The sequence below is a fragment of the Cryptomeria japonica genome, unplaced genomic scaffold, assembly GCF_030272615.1.
Source record: "Cryptomeria japonica unplaced genomic scaffold, Sugi_1.0 HiC_scaffold_115, whole genome shotgun sequence".
Lineage (NCBI taxonomy): Eukaryota > Viridiplantae > Streptophyta > Pinopsida > Cupressales > Cupressaceae > Cryptomeria > Cryptomeria japonica.
Genome location: NW_026728937.1, coordinates 35,263 through 52,339, shown reverse-complemented (window position 1 = coordinate 52,339; position 17,077 = coordinate 35,263). Strand labels below are relative to the sequence as shown.

At 62.7% G+C, this 17,077-nt stretch overlaps 3 non-coding genes across 3 annotated transcripts; all 3 read left to right on the top strand.

The window, feature by feature from the left end:
• Positions 1–772: 772 nt before the first annotated feature.
• Positions 773–891, top strand: LOC131865606 (5S ribosomal RNA). Its single transcript, XR_009364325.1, has one exon. It is a non-coding gene; the product is annotated as a 5S ribosomal RNA (ribosomal RNA).
• A 7,797-nt stretch (positions 892–8,688) lies between these two features.
• LOC131865599 (5S ribosomal RNA) lies at positions 8,689–8,807 on the top strand. The gene has a single exon (XR_009364318.1). It is a non-coding gene; the product is annotated as a 5S ribosomal RNA (ribosomal RNA).
• Positions 8,808–16,611: 7,804 nt separating this feature from the next.
• LOC131865648 (5S ribosomal RNA) lies at positions 16,612–16,730 on the top strand. The gene has a single exon (XR_009364367.1). It is a non-coding gene; the product is annotated as a 5S ribosomal RNA (ribosomal RNA).
• Positions 16,731–17,077: the final 347 nt, after the last annotated feature.

Here is a 17,077-nt window from a genome sequence, read left to right as displayed (position 1 = left end):
GCATCCCATGGGTGTCGAGTTGGGTGCCTGATGGGTGCTTCTTGTCAAGTTTTAGTCGTCGGGACTCATTTCGAGCCTTAGAGGTCGTTTCTTGTCCGGTTGCCCTGTCTTCGACCTGGGAACCCAATTTTGGTCCTCGGGTCCCATTTTTTTTTGTCTCGCATCCCACTTTTGGCCTGTGGCCTTTTCGGGGTCGATTCTCGTTTTGGGCATCAGAGCATGTTTCTTCTCCTAAAACCCAATATTTGTTTATTAAGTCTCGGAACACATTTTTGTTCTCGTGGACCCATCATGGGTCTTGGAACGCATTTGTGGTCCTTGGGTCCCATTTTGCATCCCGAAACTTGTGTTTTGGTGCTTGATCCCTATTTTGGGTGCCCACCTTGCACCAAGTGCGCACCCGGGGCAAACCGAGCGCCTTGGTGCACCGGGGCAAGATCGAGCGTGCACCCGAGGCGCCCCGAACATGCACCAAGGTGCACTCGGCCCACATGTGAGCGCAGGTCGTTGCGCCCGAGGTGGTGTGTGGGCACCCGCGTTGCAGACGGGACACTGCACGCACACGACGCCCCCCTCCAGGTGCACGCACGTAGGCCGGGCCGGGTGCACACCCGACGCCCTAGCAAGGTGCGCGCACCCGGGCAGGGCTCACACTTGGCGAACGGGGCGCACTTCGCGAGGGAGGGTGTGCACCTCGACGGGGGTGGGTGGCCGGGGTGGATTCGCACGTGGGTCGCGGTTTGCTAAGTACACACTGCGACAAGCTCATAACGGGTGCGATCATACCAGCGTTAGTGCACCGGATCCCATCAGAACTCCGCAGTTAAGCGCGCTTGGGCCGGAGTAGTACTGGGATGGGTGACCTCCCGGGAAGTCCCGGTGTTGCACCCTTTTTTAGTTTTTCGCCGGGCGTCGCAATGCTATTTTGAATAAACCTTTTGCCCGTTTGCGTTCTCGTCGGGGCCGGGCCGGGCCGGGGTGCGCTGCCCGCACTACCGCGCGCGCGGGGGCGACACCACCCGAGGCGCCCCGAGCACACAGGCCACGGTGCAACCCGGGCGTTGTGCGCGCACCCCGGTGCGCCCGAGGTGCTGCGCGCGCACCCAGGTGAAATCGGTGTGCACCTCGGCCAGTGCGCGCTCGGTCGAGTCGCGCACGTTGGCCAAGGTGCACGGTGATGTTTCTTACTCTAAGGTTCCGCACCAGACGCCCGGGACAGGTGAGCGAAGCTGGGCGGGGCCGGGTGCGCGGCCGGGGCAGGTGCACGCAGCTGGAGAGAGCTTTGGAGCACACTTCGGAGCGCACCAATGATGCGCTCCATTCAAAAGTTTCCTGAAAAGGCAAAAAAAGTTGAGATTATAGAATTTCCCACTTGAGAGATTGTAAAAAAAAAAAATTTAAAATGAAGGAAACGCGGGTGCCAAGGTGTGCGCAGCCCAGCCAAGGTGTGCGCACCAAGGCGCCCACCCTGGCGAAGGTGCACGCAAGGTGCGCACCCGAGGCAAACCGGACAATTAACCCAACTTTCGACTTCGCGCGCACCTTGGAGCGCACTTCGGAGCGCTCCTTGGTGCGCACCAATCTTGGGCACCTCGGAGTGCACCATGGCGCCCACCAAGGTGCGCACCCGGGGCAAACCGAGCTCCGACTTCGTGCGCACCTTGGAGCGCACGAAAGGTGCGCACCATGGCGCCCACCAAGGTGCGCAGCCCAGCCAAGGCGTGCGCATCAAGGTGCGCACCCTGGCGAAGGTGCGCACCCGGGGCAAACCGAGCTCCGACTTCGTGCGCACCTTGGAGCGCACAAAAGGTGCGCAACCCAGCCAAGGTGTGCGCACCCCGGTCAAACCGAGCTCCGAATCGTGCGCACCAGAGGTGCACGCCATCGTGCGCACCTTGGAGCACACTTCGGAGCCCTCCTTGGTGCGCGCCGATGTTGCGCACCTCGGAGCGCACCCGGGGAAAACAATGCAATTAACCCGACTTTCGACTTCGTGGGCACCTCGGAGCGCTCTCGGGTTCGCACCTCGGAGCACACCGAGGTGCGCACCTTTGATGCGCTGCCTTCACCAATTTCCAGAAAAGGCAAGAAAACATTGAGAAGGTGTGCGCACCGAGGTGCCCACCCTGGCGAAGGTGCACGCGAGGTGCGCACCCGGGGCAAACCGGGCTCCGACTTCGTGCACGCCGCACCTTGGAGCACACTTCGGAGCGCTCCTTGGTGCGCACCAGGGCGCGCAACCCAGCCGAGGTGCCCACCCCGGCGAAGGTGCACGCGAGGTGCGCACCCGGGGCAAACCGGGCTCCGACTTCGTGCACGCCATGGTGCCCACCGCGGCGAAGGTGCACGCGAGGTGCGCACCCGGGGCAAACCGGGCTCCGACTTCGTGCACGCCGCACCTTGGAGCACACTTCGGAGCGCTCCTTGGTGCGCACCATGGTGCCCACCAGGGCGCGCAACCCCGCCGAAGGTGCACGCGAGGTGCGCACCCGGGGCAAACCGGGCTCCGACTTCGTGCACGCCGCACCTTGGAGCACACTTCGGAGCGCTCCTTGGTGCGCACCATGGTGCCCACCAGGGCGCGCAACCCCGCCGAAGGTGCACGCGAGGTGCGCACCCGGGGCAAACCGGGCTCCGACTTCGTGCACGCCATGGTGCGCACCGCGGCGAAGGTGCGCACCCGGGGCAAACCGGGCTCCGACTTCGTGCACGCCGCACCTTGGAGCACACTTCGGAGCGCTCCTTGGTGCGCACCAGGGCGCGCAACCCAGCCGAGGTGCCCACCCCGGCGAAGGTGCACGCGAGGTGCGTACCCGGGGCAAACCGGGCTCCGACTTCGTGCACGCCGCACCTTGGAGCACACTTCGGAGCGCTCCTTGGTGCGCACCATGGTGCCCACCAGGCCGCGCAACCCAGCCAAGGTGTGCGCACCAAGGTGCACGCGAGGTGCGCACCCGGGGCAAACCGGGGTCCGACTTCGTGCACGCCGCACCTTGGAGCACACATCGGGGCGCTCCCGGGTTCGCACCGGCGTTGCGCACCGTGGTGGGCACCTCGGAGCACACCAAGGTGGGCAGCGAGGTGCGCACCTTTGATGCGATGCCTTCACTAATTTCCATAAAAGGCAAAAAAAAAACGAGATTTTAAAATTTCCGTTTTGAAAGATAGTGAGAAAAAGGGAATGCTGGTGCCATCTTGAGCCCGCCCTGGTGCGCAGCCCAGCCAAGGTGTGCGCACCAAGGTGCCCACCCTGGCGAAGGTGCGCGCCCGGGCAATTAACCCAACTTCCAACTTCGCGCGCGCCAGGGTGGGAGCGCACCCAACAACCGGGCCTGGGAAGAGCCAATGCGAGAAACCCCACCAAACGCTCTGACAAAAAAAGAGGGGGCGCTCCAGTAACCCCGCTTCGGAGCGCACCCTGGGCAAACCCAGCCAAGGTGCCCACCCCGGCCAAGGTGCAGGCGAGGTGCGCACCCGGGGCAAACCGGGCTCCGACAACGTGCACGCCGCACCTTGGAGCACACTTCGTAGCGCTCCCGGGTGCGCACCTCAGAGCACACCAAGGTGGGCAGCGAGGTGCGCACCTTTGATGCGCTGCCTTCACTAATTTCCAGAAAAGGCAAAAAAAAAAGGAGATTTTAAAATTTCCGTTTTGAAAGATAGTGAAAAAAACGGAACGCGCGTGCCATCTTGAGCCCGCCCTGGTGCGCAGCCCAGGTAAGGTGCCCACCCTGGCAAAGGTGCGCACCCGGGCAATTAACCCTACTTCCGACTTCGTGCGCGCCAGGGTGGCAACCGGGCCTCGGAAGAGCCAATGCGAGAAACCCCACCAAACGCTCCGACAAAAAAAGAGGCGGCGCTCCAATAACCCCGCTTCGGAGCGCAGCCGGGGCAAACCCAGCCAAGGTGCCCACCCCGACGAAGGTGCACGCGAGGTGCGCACCCGGGGCAAACCGGGCTCCGACAACGTGCACGCAGCACCTTGGAGCACACTTCGAAGCACTCCCGGGTGCCCACCGGCGTTGCGCACCGTGGTGGGCAGCGAGGTGCGCACCTTTGATGCGCTGCCTTCACTAATTTCCAGAAAAAGGCAAAAAAAAATGAGATTTTAAAATTTCCGTTTTGAAAGATAGTGAAAAAAAAGGAACGCGGGTGCCATCTTGAGCCCGCCCTGGTGCGCAGCCCAGGCAAGGCATGCGCACCAAGGTGCCCACCCGAGGTGCACACCCGGGGCAAACCGGGCTCCGACTTCGTGCAGGCCGCACCTTGGAGCACACTTCGGAGCGCTCCTTGGTGCGCACCATGGTGCCCACCAGGGCGCGCAACCCAGCCAAGGTCTGCACACTAAGGTGCCCACCCCGGCGAAGGTGCACGCGAGGTGCGCACCCGGGGCAAACCGGGCTCCGACTTCGTGCACGCCATGGTGCCCACCGCGGCGAAGGTGCACGCGAGGTGCGCACCCGGGGCAAACCGGGCTCCGACTTCGTGCACGCCGCACCTTGGAGCACACTTCGGAGCGCTCCTTGGTGCGCACCATGGTGCCCACCAGGGCGCGCAACCCAGCCAAGGTGTGCGCACCAAGGTGCACGCGAGGTGCGCACCCGGGGCAAACCGGGGTCCGACTTCGTGCACGCCGCACCTTGGAGCACACATCGGAGCGCTCCCAGGTTCGCACCAGCGTTGCGCACCTTTGATGCGCTGCCTTCACTAATTTCCAGAAAAGGCAAAAAAAAACGATATTTTAAAATTTCCGTTCTGAAAGATAGTGAAAAAAACGGAACGCGGGTGCCATCTTGAGCCCTTCCTGGTGCGCAGCCCAGGCAAGTTGTGCGCACCAAGGTGCCCACCCTGGCGGAGGTGCGCGCCCGGGGCAAACCGGGCTCCGACTTCGTGCACTGCATGGTGCCCACCAAGGCGCGCAACCCAGCCAAGGTGCCCACCGCAGCGAAGGTGCACGCGAGGTGCACACCCGGGGCAAACCGGGCTCCGACTTCGTGCACGCCGCACCTTGGAGCACACTTCAGAGCGCTCCTTGGTGCGCACCAGGGCGCGCAACCCAGCCGAGGTGCCCACCCCGGCGAAGGTGCACGCGAGGTGCGCACCCGGGGCAAACCGGGCTCCGACTTCGTGCACGCCATGGTGCCCACCGCGGCGAAGGTGCGCACCCGGGGCAAACCGGGCTCCGACTTCGTGCACGCCGCACCTTGGAGCACACTTCGGAGCGCTCCTTGGTGCGCACCATGGTGCCCACCAGGCCGCGCAACCCAGCCAAGGTGTGCGCACCAAGGTGCACGCGAGGTGCGCACCCGGGGCAAACCGGGGTCCGACTTCGTGCACGCCGCACCTTGGAGCACACATCGGGGCGCTCCCGGGTTCGCACCGGCGTTGCGCACCGTGGTGGGCACCTCGGAGCACACCAAGGTGGGCAGCGAGGTGCGCACCTTTGATGCGATGCCTTCACTAATTTCCATAAAAGGCAAAAAAAAAACGAGATTTTAAAATTTCCGTTTTGAAAGATAGTGAGAAAAAGGGAATGCTGGTGCCATCTTGAGCCCGCCCTGGTGCGCAGCCCAGCCAAGGTTTGCGCACCAAGGTGCCCACCCTGGCGAAGGTGCGCGCCCGGGCAATTAACCCAACTTCCAACTTCGCGCGCGCCAGGGTGGGAGCGCACCCAACAACCGGGCCTGGGAAGAGCCAATGCGAGAAACCCCACCAAACTCTCTGACAAAAAAAGAGGGGGCGCTCCAGTAACCCCGCTTCGGAGCGCACCCTGGGCAAACCCAGCCAAGGTGCCCACCCCGGCCAAGGTGCAGGCGAGGTGCGCACCCGGGGCAAACCGGGCTCCGACAACGTGCACGCCGCACCTTGGAGCACACTTCGTAGCGCTCCCGGGTGCGCACCTCAGAGCACACCAAGGTGGGCAGCGAGGTGCGCACCTTTGATGCGCTGCCTTCACTAATTTCCAGAAAAGGCAAAAAAAAAAGGAGATTTTAAAATTTCCGTTTTGAAAGATAGTGAAAAAAACGGAACGCGCGTGCCATCTTGAGCCCGCCCTGGTGCGCAGCCCAGGTAAGGTGCCACCCTGGCAAAGGTGCGCACCCGGGCAATTAACCCTACTTCCGACTTCGTGCGCGCCAGGGTGGCAACCGGGCCTCGGAAGAGCCAATGCGAGAAACCCCACCAAACGCTCCGACAAAAAAAGAGGCGGCGCTCCAATAACCCCGCTTCGGAGCGCAGCCGGGGCAAACCAAGCCAAGGTGCCCACCCCGACGAAGGTGCACGCGAGGTGCGCACCCGGGGCAAACCGGGCTCCGACAACGTGCACGCAGCACCTTGGAGCACACTTCGAAGCACTCCCGGGTGCCCACCGGCGTTGCGCACCGTGGTGGGCAGCGAGGTGCGCACCTTTGATGCGCTGCCTTCACTAATTTCCAGAAAAAGGCAAAAAAAAATGAGATTTTAAAATTTCCGTTTTGAAAGATAGTGAAAAAAAAGGAACGCGGGTGCCATCTTGAGCCCGCCCTGGTGCGCAGCCCAGGCAAGGCATGCGCACCAAGGTGCCCACCCGAGGTGCACACCCGGGGCAAACCGGGCTCCGACTTCGTGCAGGCCGCACCTTGGAGCACACTTCGGAGCGCTCCTTGGTGCGCACCATGGTGCCCACCAGGGCGCACCCGAGGCAAACCGGGCTCCGACTTCGTGCACGCCGCACCTTGGAGCACACATCGGAGCGCTCCCAGGTTCGCACCAGCGTTGCGCACCTTTGATGCGCTGCCTTCACTAATTTCCAGAAAAGGCAAAAAAAAACGATATTTTAAAATTTCCGTTCTGAAAGATAGTGAAAAAAACGGAACGCGGGTGCCATCTTGAGCCCTTCCTGATGCGCAGCCCAGGCAAGTTGTGCGCACCAAGGTGCCCACCCTGGCGGAGGTGCGCGCCCGGGGCAAACCGGGCTCCGACTTCGTGCACTGCATGGTGCCCACCAAGGCGCGCAACCCAGCCAAGGTGCCCACCGCAGCGAAGGTGCACGCGAGGTGCGCACCCGAGGTGCACACCCGGGGCAAACCGGGCTCCGACTTCGTGCACGCCGCACCTTGGAGCACACTTCAGAGCGCTCCTTGGTACGCACCAGGGCGCGCAACCCAGCCAAGGTGCTCACCCCGGCGAAGGTGCACGCGAGGTGCGCACCCGGGGCAAACCGGGCTCGGACTTCGTGCACGCCGCACCTTGGAGCACACATCGGAGCGCTCCCGGGTTCGCACCAGCATTGCGCACCTTTGATGCGCTGCCTTCACTAATTTCCAGAAAAGGCAAAAAAAAGAAAAAAATGAGATTTTAAAATTTCCGTTTTGAAAGATAGTGAAAAAAACGGAACGCGGGTGCCATCTTGAGCCCGCCCTGGTGTGCAGCCCAGGCAAGTTGTGCGCACCAAGGCACCCACCCTGGCCAAGGTGGGTCACGGGGTGGGTCCTAGGGTGGGTAACGGGGTGGGTACTAAGGTGCGTGCCAAGGTGGGTCATAGGGTGGGTGCCAAGGTGGGCACCAGGGTGGGTGTGCACCAACCCTAGCCAGGGTAGGTCACGGGGTGGTTGTCGGGGTGGGCGTCAAGGAGCCAAGGTGGGTGGCAAGTAGCCAAGTTGCGTGCCAAGGTGGGTGTCGGGGTGGGTGCCAAGGATCCAAGGTGGGTGCCAAGGAACCAAGGTGGGTGTCTGGGTGGGTGCCGAGGTGGGAGCCAGGGTGGGTCCCAAGGTGAGTGCAAAGGTGGGTGCCAGGGTCAAGGTGAGTGCCAATGTGGGTTCCAAGGTGCCAGGGTCAGGGTGAGTGCCAATGTGGGTTCAAAGGTGCTAAGTTGGGTGCGAGGTTGGGTGCGAGGGTGGGTGGGTGCCAAGGTGTGCTAGGTGGAAGCCCGGGTGGGTCGGCATCCCATGGGTGTCGAGTTGGGTGCCTGATGGGTGCTTCTTGTCAAGTTTTAGTCGTCGGGACTCATTTCGAGCCTTAGAGGTCGTTTCTTGTCCGGTTGCCCTGTCTTCGACCTGGGAACCCAATTTTGGTCCTCGGGTCCCATTTTTTTTTGTCTCGCATCCCACTTTTGGCCTGTGGCCTTTTCGGGGTCGATTCTCGTTTTGGGCATCAGAGCATGTTTCTTCTCCTAAAACCCAATATTTGTTTATTAAGTCTCGGAACACATTTTTGTTCTCGTGGACCCATCATGGGTCTTGGAACGCATTTGTGGTCCTTGGGTCCCATTTTGCATCCCGAAACTTGTGTTTTGGTGCTTGATCCCTATTTTGGGTGCCCACCTTGCACCAAGTGCGCACCCGGGGCAAACCGAGCGCCTTGGTGCACCGGGGCAAGATCGAGCGTGCACCCGAGGCGCCCCGAACATGCACCAAGGTGCACTCGGCCCACATGTGAGCGCAGGTCGTTGCGCCCGAGGTGGTGTGTGGGCACCGCGTTGCAGACGGGACACTGCACGCACACGACGCCCCCTCCAGGTGCACGCACGTAGGCCGGGCCGGGTGCACACCCGACGCCCTAGCAAGGTGCGCGCACCCGGGCAGGGCTCACACTTGGCGAACGGGGCGCACTTCGCGAGGGAGGGTGTGCACCTCGACGGGGGTGGGTGGCCGGGGTGGATTCGCACGTGGGTCGCGGTTTGCTAAGTACACACTGCGACAAGCTCATAACGGGTGCGATCATACCAGCGTTAGTGCACCGGATCCCATCAGAACTCCGCAGTTAAGCGCGCTTGGGCCGGAGTAGTACTGGGATGGGTGACCTCCCGGGAAGTCCCGGTGTTGCACCCTTTTTTAGTTTTTCGCCGGGCGTCGCAATGCTATTTGAATAAACCTTTTGCCCGTTTGCGTTCTCGTCGGGGCCGGGCCGGGCCGGGGTGCGCTGCCCGCACTACCGCGCGCGCGGGGGCGACACCGAGCGCGCACCCGAGGCGCCCCGAGCACACAGGCCACGGTGCAACCCGGGCGTTGTGCGCGCACCCCGGTGCGCCCGAGGTGCTGCGCGCGCACCCAGGTGAAATCGGTGTGCACCTCGGCCAGTGCGCGCTCGGTCGAGTCGCGCACGTTGGCCAAGGTGCACGGTGATGTTTCTTACTCTAAGGTTCCGCACCAGACGCCCGGGACAGGTGAGCGAAGCTGGGCGGGGCCGGGTGCGCGGCCGGGGCAGGTGCACGCAGCTGGAGAGAGCTTTGGAGCACACTTCGGAGCGCACCAATGATGCGCTCCATTCAAAAGTTTCCTGAAAAGGCAAAAAAAGTTGAGATTATAGAATTTCCCACTTGAGAGATTGTAAAAAAAAAAAATTTAAAATGAAGGAAACGCGGGTGCCAAGGTGTGCGCAGCCCAGCCAAGGTGTGCGCACCAAGGCGCCCACCCTGGCGAAGGTGCACGCAAGGTGCGCACCCGAGGCAAACCGGACAATTAACCCAACTTTCGACTTCGCGCGCACCTTGGAGCGCACTTCGGAGCGCTCCTTGGTGCGCACCAATCTTGGGCACCTCGGAGTGCACCATGGCGCCCACCAAGGTGCGCACCCGGGGCAAACCGAGCTCCGACTTCGTGCGCACCTTGGAGCGCACGAAAGGTGCGCACCATGGCGCCCACCAAGGTGCGCAGCCCAGCCAAGGCGTGCGCATCAAGGTGCGCACCCTGGCGAAGGTGCGCACCCGGGGCAAACCGAGCTCCGACTTCGTGCGCACCTTGGAGCGCACAAAAGGTGCGCAACCCAGCCAAGGTGTGCGCACCCCGGTCAAACCGAGCTCCGAATCGTGCGCACCAGAGGTGCACGCCATCGTGCGCACCTTGGAGCACACTTCGGAGCCCTCCTTGGTGCGCGCCGATGTTGCGCACCTCGGAGCGCACCCGGGGAAAACAATGCAATTAACCCGACTTTCGACTTCGTGGGCACCTCGGAGCGCTCTCGGGTTCGCACCTCGGAGCACACCGAGGTGCGCACCTTTGATGCGCTGCCTTCACCAATTTCCAGAAAAGGCAAGAAAACATTGAGAAGGTGTGCGCACCGAGGTGCCCACCCTGGCGAAGGTGCACGCGAGGTGCGCACCCGGGGCAAACCGGGCTCCGACTTCGTGCACGCCGCACCTTGGAGCACACTTCGGAGCGCTCCTTGGTGCGCACCAGGGCGCGCAACCCAGCCGAGGTGCCCACCCCGGCGAAGGTGCACGCGAGGTGCGCACCCGGGGCAAACCGGGCTCCGACTTCGTGCACGCCATGGTGCCCACCGCGGCGAAGGTGCACGCGAGGTGCGCACCCGGGGCAAACCGGGCTCCGACTTCGTGCACGCCGCACCTTGGAGCACACTTCGGAGCGCTCCTTGGTGCGCACCATGGTGCCCACCAGGGCGCGCAACCCCGCCGAAGGTGCACGCGAGGTGCGCACCCGGGGCAAACCGGGCTCCGACTTCGTGCACGCCGCACCTTGGAGCACACTTCGGAGCGCTCCTTGGTGCGCACCATGGTGCCCACCAGGGCGCGCAACCCCGCCGAAGGTGCACGCGAGGTGCGCACCCGGGGCAAACCGGGCTCCGACTTCGTGCACGCCATGGTGCGCACCGCGGCGAAGGTGCGCACCCGGGGCAAACCGGGCTCCGACTTCGTGCACGCCGCACCTTGGAGCACACTTCGGAGCGCTCCTTGGTGCGCACCAGGGCGCGCAACCCAGCCGAGGTGCCCACCCCGGCGAAGGTGCACGCGAGGTGCGTACCCGGGGCAAACCGGGCTCCGACTTCGTGCACGCCGCACCTTGGAGCACACTTCGGAGCGCTCCTTGGTGCGCACCATGGTGCCCACCAGGCCGCGCAACCCAGCCAAGGTGTGCGCACCAAGGTGCACGCGAGGTGCGCACCCGGGGCAAACCGGGGTCCGACTTCGTGCACGCCGCACCTTGGAGCACACATCGGGGCGCTCCCGGGTTCGCACCGGCGTTGCGCACCGTGGTGGGCACCTCGGAGCACACCAAGGTGGGCAGCGAGGTGCGCACCTTTGATGCGATGCCTTCACTAATTTCCATAAAAGGCAAAAAAAAAACGAGATTTTAAAATTTCCGTTTTGAAAGATAGTGAGAAAAAGGGAATGCTGGTGCCATCTTGAGCCCGCCCTGGTGCGCAGCCCAGCCAAGGTGTGCGCACCAAGGTGCCCACCCTGGCGAAGGTGCGCGCCCGGGCAATTAACCCAACTTCCAACTTCGCGCGCGCCAGGGTGGGAGCGCACCCAACAACCGGGCCTGGGAAGAGCCAATGCGAGAAACCCCACCAAACGCTCTGACAAAAAAAGAGGGGGCGCTCCAGTAACCCCGCTTCGGAGCGCACCCTGGGCAAACCCAGCCAAGGTGCCCACCCCGGCCAAGGTGCAGGCGAGGTGCGCACCCGGGGCAAACCGGGCTCCGACAACGTGCACGCCGCACCTTGGAGCACACTTCGTAGCGCTCCCGGGTGCGCACCTCAGAGCACACCAAGGTGGGCAGCGAGGTGCGCACCTTTGATGCGCTGCCTTCACTAATTTCCAGAAAAGGCAAAAAAAAAAGGAGATTTTAAAATTTCCGTTTTGAAAGATAGTGAAAAAAACGGAACGCGCGTGCCATCTTGAGCCCGCCCTGGTGCGCAGCCCAGGTAAGGTGCCCACCCTGGCAAAGGTGCGCACCCGGGCAATTAACCCTACTTCCGACTTCGTGCGCGCCAGGGTGGCAACCGGGCCTCGGAAGAGCCAATGCGAGAAACCCCACCAAACGCTCCGACAAAAAAAGAGGCGGCGCTCCAATAACCCCGCTTCGGAGCGCAGCCGGGGCAAACCCAGCCAAGGTGCCCACCCCGACGAAGGTGCACGCGAGGTGCGCACCCGGGGCAAACCGGGCTCCGACAACGTGCACGCAGCACCTTGGAGCACACTTCGAAGCACTCCCGGGTGCCCACCGGCGTTGCGCACCGTGGTGGGCAGCGAGGTGCGCACCTTTGATGCGCTGCCTTCACTAATTTCCAGAAAAAGGCAAAAAAAAATGAGATTTTAAAATTTCCGTTTTGAAAGATAGTGAAAAAAAAGGAACGCGGGTGCCATCTTGAGCCCGCCCTGGTGCGCAGCCCAGGCAAGGCATGCGCACCAAGGTGCCCACCCGAGGTGCACACCCGGGGCAAACCGGGCTCCGACTTCGTGCAGGCCGCACCTTGGAGCACACTTCGGAGCGCTCCTTGGTGCGCACCATGGTGCCCACCAGGGCGCGCAACCCAGCCAAGGTCTGCACACTAAGGTGCCCACCCCGGCGAAGGTGCACGCGAGGTGCGCACCCGGGGCAAACCGGGCTCCGACTTCGTGCACGCCATGGTGCCCACCGCGGCGAAGGTGCACGCGAGGTGCGCACCCGGGGCAAACCGGGCTCCGACTTCGTGCACGCCGCACCTTGGAGCACACTTCGGAGCGCTCCTTGGTGCGCACCATGGTGCCCACCAGGGCGCGCAACCCAGCCAAGGTGTGCGCACCAAGGTGCACGCGAGGTGCGCACCCGGGGCAAACCGGGGTCCGACTTCGTGCACGCCGCACCTTGGAGCACACATCGGAGCGCTCCCAGGTTCGCACCAGCGTTGCGCACCTTTGATGCGCTGCCTTCACTAATTTCCAGAAAAGGCAAAAAAAAACGATATTTTAAAATTTCCGTTCTGAAAGATAGTGAAAAAAACGGAACGCGGGTGCCATCTTGAGCCCTTCCTGGTGCGCAGCCCAGGCAAGTTGTGCGCACCAAGGTGCCCACCCTGGCGGAGGTGCGCGCCCGGGGCAAACCGGGCTCCGACTTCGTGCACTGCATGGTGCCCACCAAGGCGCGCAACCCAGCCAAGGTGCCCACCGCAGCGAAGGTGCACGCGAGGTGCACACCCGGGGCAAACCGGGCTCCGACTTCGTGCACGCCGCACCTTGGAGCACACTTCAGAGCGCTCCTTGGTGCGCACCAGGGCGCGCAACCCAGCCGAGGTGCCCACCCCGGCGAAGGTGCACGCGAGGTGCGCACCCGGGGCAAACCGGGCTCCGACTTCGTGCACGCCATGGTGCCCACCGCGGCGAAGGTGCGCACCCGGGGCAAACCGGGCTCCGACTTCGTGCACGCCGCACCTTGGAGCACACTTCGGAGCGCTCCTTGGTGCGCACCATGGTGCCCACCAGGCCGCGCAACCCAGCCAAGGTGTGCGCACCAAGGTGCACGCGAGGTGCGCACCCGGGGCAAACCGGGGTCCGACTTCGTGCACGCCGCACCTTGGAGCACACATCGGGGCGCTCCCGGGTTCGCACCGGCGTTGCGCACCGTGGTGGGCACCTCGGAGCACACCAAGGTGGGCAGCGAGGTGCGCACCTTTGATGCGATGCCTTCACTAATTTCCATAAAAGGCAAAAAAAAAACGAGATTTTAAAATTTCCGTTTTGAAAGATAGTGAGAAAAAGGGAATGCTGGTGCCATCTTGAGCCCGCCCTGGTGCGCAGCCCAGCCAAGGTTTGCGCACCAAGGTGCCCACCCTGGCGAAGGTGCGCGCCCGGGCAATTAACCCAACTTCCAACTTCGCGCGCGCCAGGGTGGGAGCGCACCCAACAACCGGGCCTGGGAAGAGCCAATGCGAGAAACCCCACCAAACTCTCTGACAAAAAAAGAGGGGGCGCTCCAGTAACCCCGCTTCGGAGCGCACCCTGGGCAAACCCAGCCAAGGTGCCCACCCCGGCCAAGGTGCAGGCGAGGTGCGCACCCGGGGCAAACCGGGCTCCGACAACGTGCACGCCGCACCTTGGAGCACACTTCGTAGCGCTCCCGGGTGCGCACCTCAGAGCACACCAAGGTGGGCAGCGAGGTGCGCACCTTTGATGCGCTGCCTTCACTAATTTCCAGAAAAGGCAAAAAAAAAAGGAGATTTTAAAATTTCCGTTTTGAAAGATAGTGAAAAAAATGGAACGCGCGTGCCATCTTGAGCCCGCCCTGGTGCGCAGCCCAGGTAAGGTGCCACCCTGGCAAAGGTGCGCACCCGGGCAATTAACCCTACTTCCGACTTCGTGCGCGCCAGGGTGGCAACCGGGCCTCGGAAGAGCCAATGCGAGAAACCCCACCAAACGCTCCGACAAAAAAAGAGGCGGCGCTCCAATAACCCCGCTTCGGAGCGCAGCCGGGGCAAACCAAGCCAAGGTGCCCACCCCGACGAAGGTGCACGCGAGGTGCGCACCCGGGGCAAACCGGGCTCCGACAACGTGCACGCAGCACCTTGGAGCACACTTCGAAGCACTCCCGGGTGCCCACCGGCGTTGCGCACCGTGGTGGGCAGCGAGGTGCGCACCTTTGATGCGCTGCCTTCACTAATTTCCAGAAAAAGGCAAAAAAAAATGAGATTTTAAAATTTCCGTTTTGAAAGATAGTGAAAAAAAAGGAACGCGGGTGCCATCTTGAGCCCGCCCTGGTGCGCAGCCCAGGCAAGGCATGCGCACCAAGGTGCCCACCCGAGGTGCACACCCGGGGCAAACCGGGCTCCGACTTCGTGCAGGCCGCACCTTGGAGCACACTTCGGAGCGCTCCTTGGTGCGCACCATGGTGCCCACCAGGGCGCACCCGAGGCAAACCGGGCTCCGACTTCGTGCACGCCGCACCTTGGAGCACACATCGGAGCGCTCCCAGGTTCGCACCAGCGTTGCGCACCTTTGATGCGCTGCCTTCACTAATTTCCAGAAAAGGCAAAAAAAAACGATATTTTAAAATTTCCGTTCTGAAAGATAGTGAAAAAAACGGAACGCGGGTGCCATCTTGAGCCCTTCCTGATGCGCAGCCCAGGCAAGTTGTGCGCACCAAGGTGCCCACCCTGGCGGAGGTGCGCGCCCGGGGCAAACCGGGCTCCGACTTCGTGCACTGCATGGTGCCCACCAAGGCGCGCAACCCAGCCAAGGTGCCCACCGCAGCGAAGGTGCACGCGAGGTGCGCACCCGAGGTGCACACCCGGGGCAAACCGGGCTCCGACTTCGTGCACGCCGCACCTTGGAGCACACTTCAGAGCGCTCCTTGGTACGCACCAGGGCGCGCAACCCAGCCAAGGTGCTCACCCCGGCGAAGGTGCACGCGAGGTGCGCACCCGGGGCAAACCGGGCTCGGACTTCGTGCACGCCGCACCTTGGAGCACACATCGGAGCGCTCCCGGGTTCGCACCAGCATTGCGCACCTTTGATGCGCTGCCTTCACTAATTTCCAGAAAAGGCAAAAAAAAGAAAAAAATGAGATTTTAAAATTTCCGTTTTGAAAGATAGTGAAAAAAACGGAACGCGGGTGCCATCTTGAGCCCGCCCTGGTGTGCAGCCCAGGCAAGTTGTGCGCACCAAGGCACCCACCCTGGCCAAGGTGGGTCACGGGGTGGGTCCTAGGGTGGGTAACGGGGTGGGTACTAAGGTGCGTGCCAAGGTGGGTCATAGGGTGGGTGCCAAGGTGGGCACCAGGGTGGGTGTGCACCAACCCTAGCCAGGGTAGGTCACGGGGTGGTTGTCGGGGTGGGCGTCAAGGAGCCAAGGTGGGTGGCAAGTAGCCAAGTTGCGTGCCAAGGTGGGTGTCGGGGTGGGTGCCAAGGATCCAAGGTGGGTGCCAAGGAACCAAGGTGGGTGTCTGGGTGGGTGCCGAGGTGGGAGCCAGGGTGGGTCCCAAGGTGAGTGCAAAGGTGGGTGCCAGGGTCAAGGTGAGTGCCAATGTGGGTTCCAAGGTGCCAGGGTCAGGGTGAGTGCCAATGTGGGTTCAAAGGTGCTAAGTTGGGTGCGAGGTTGGGTGCGAGGGTGGGTGGGTGCCAAGGTGTGCTAGGTGGAAGCCCGGGTGGGTCGGCATCCCATGGGTGTCGAGTTGGGTGCCTGATGGGTGCTTCTTGTCAAGTTTTAGTCGTCGGGACTCATTTCGAGCCTTAGAGGTCGTTTCTTGTCCGGTTGCCCTGTCTTCGACCTGGGAACCCAATTTTGGTCCTCGGGTCCCATTTTTTTTTGTCTCGCATCCCACTTTTGGCCTGTGGCCTTTTCGGGGTCGATTCTCGTTTTGGGCATCAGAGCATGTTTCTTCTCCTAAAACCCAATATTTGTTTATTAAGTCTCGGAACACATTTTTGTTCTCGTGGACCCATCATGGGTCTTGGAACGCATTTGTGGTCCTTGGGTCCCATTTTGCATCCCGAAACTTGTGTTTTGGTGCTTGATCCCTATTTTGGGTGCCCACCTTGCACCAAGTGCGCACCCGGGGCAAACCGAGCGCCTTGGTGCACCGGGGCAAGATCGAGCGTGCACCCGAGGCGCCCCGAACATGCACCAAGGTGCACTCGGCCCACATGTGAGCGCAGGTCGTTGCGCCCGAGGTGGTGTGTGGGCACCGCGTTGCAGACGGGACACTGCACGCACACGACGCCCCCTCCAGGTGCACGCACGTAGGCCGGGCCGGGTGCACACCCGACGCCCTAGCAAGGTGCGCGCACCCGGGCAGGGCTCACACTTGGCGAACGGGGCGCACTTCGCGAGGGAGGGTGTGCACCTCGACGGGGGTGGGTGGCCGGGGTGGATTCGCACGTGGGTCGCGGTTTGCTAAGTACACACTGCGACAAGCTCATAACGGGTGCGATCATACCAGCGTTAGTGCACCGGATCCCATCAGAACTCCGCAGTTAAGCGCGCTTGGGCCGGAGTAGTACTGGGATGGGTGACCTCCCGGGAAGTCCCGGTGTTGCACCCTTTTTTAGTTTTTCGCCGGGCGTCGCAATGCTATTTGAATAAACCTTTTGCCCGTTTGCGTTCTCGTCGGGGCCGGGCCGGGCCGGGGTGCGCTGCCCGCACTACCGCGCGCGCGGGGGCGACACCGAGCGCGCACCCGAGGCGCCCCGAGCACACAGGCCACGGTGCAACCCGGGCGTTGTGCGCGCACCCCGGTGCGCCCGAGGTGCTGCGCGCGCACCCAGGTGAAATCGGTGTGCACCTCGGCCAGTGCGCGCTCGGTCGAGTCGCGCACGTTGGCCAAGGTGCACGGTGATGTTTCTTACTCTAAGGTTCCGCACCAGACGCCCGGGACAGGTGAGCGAAGCT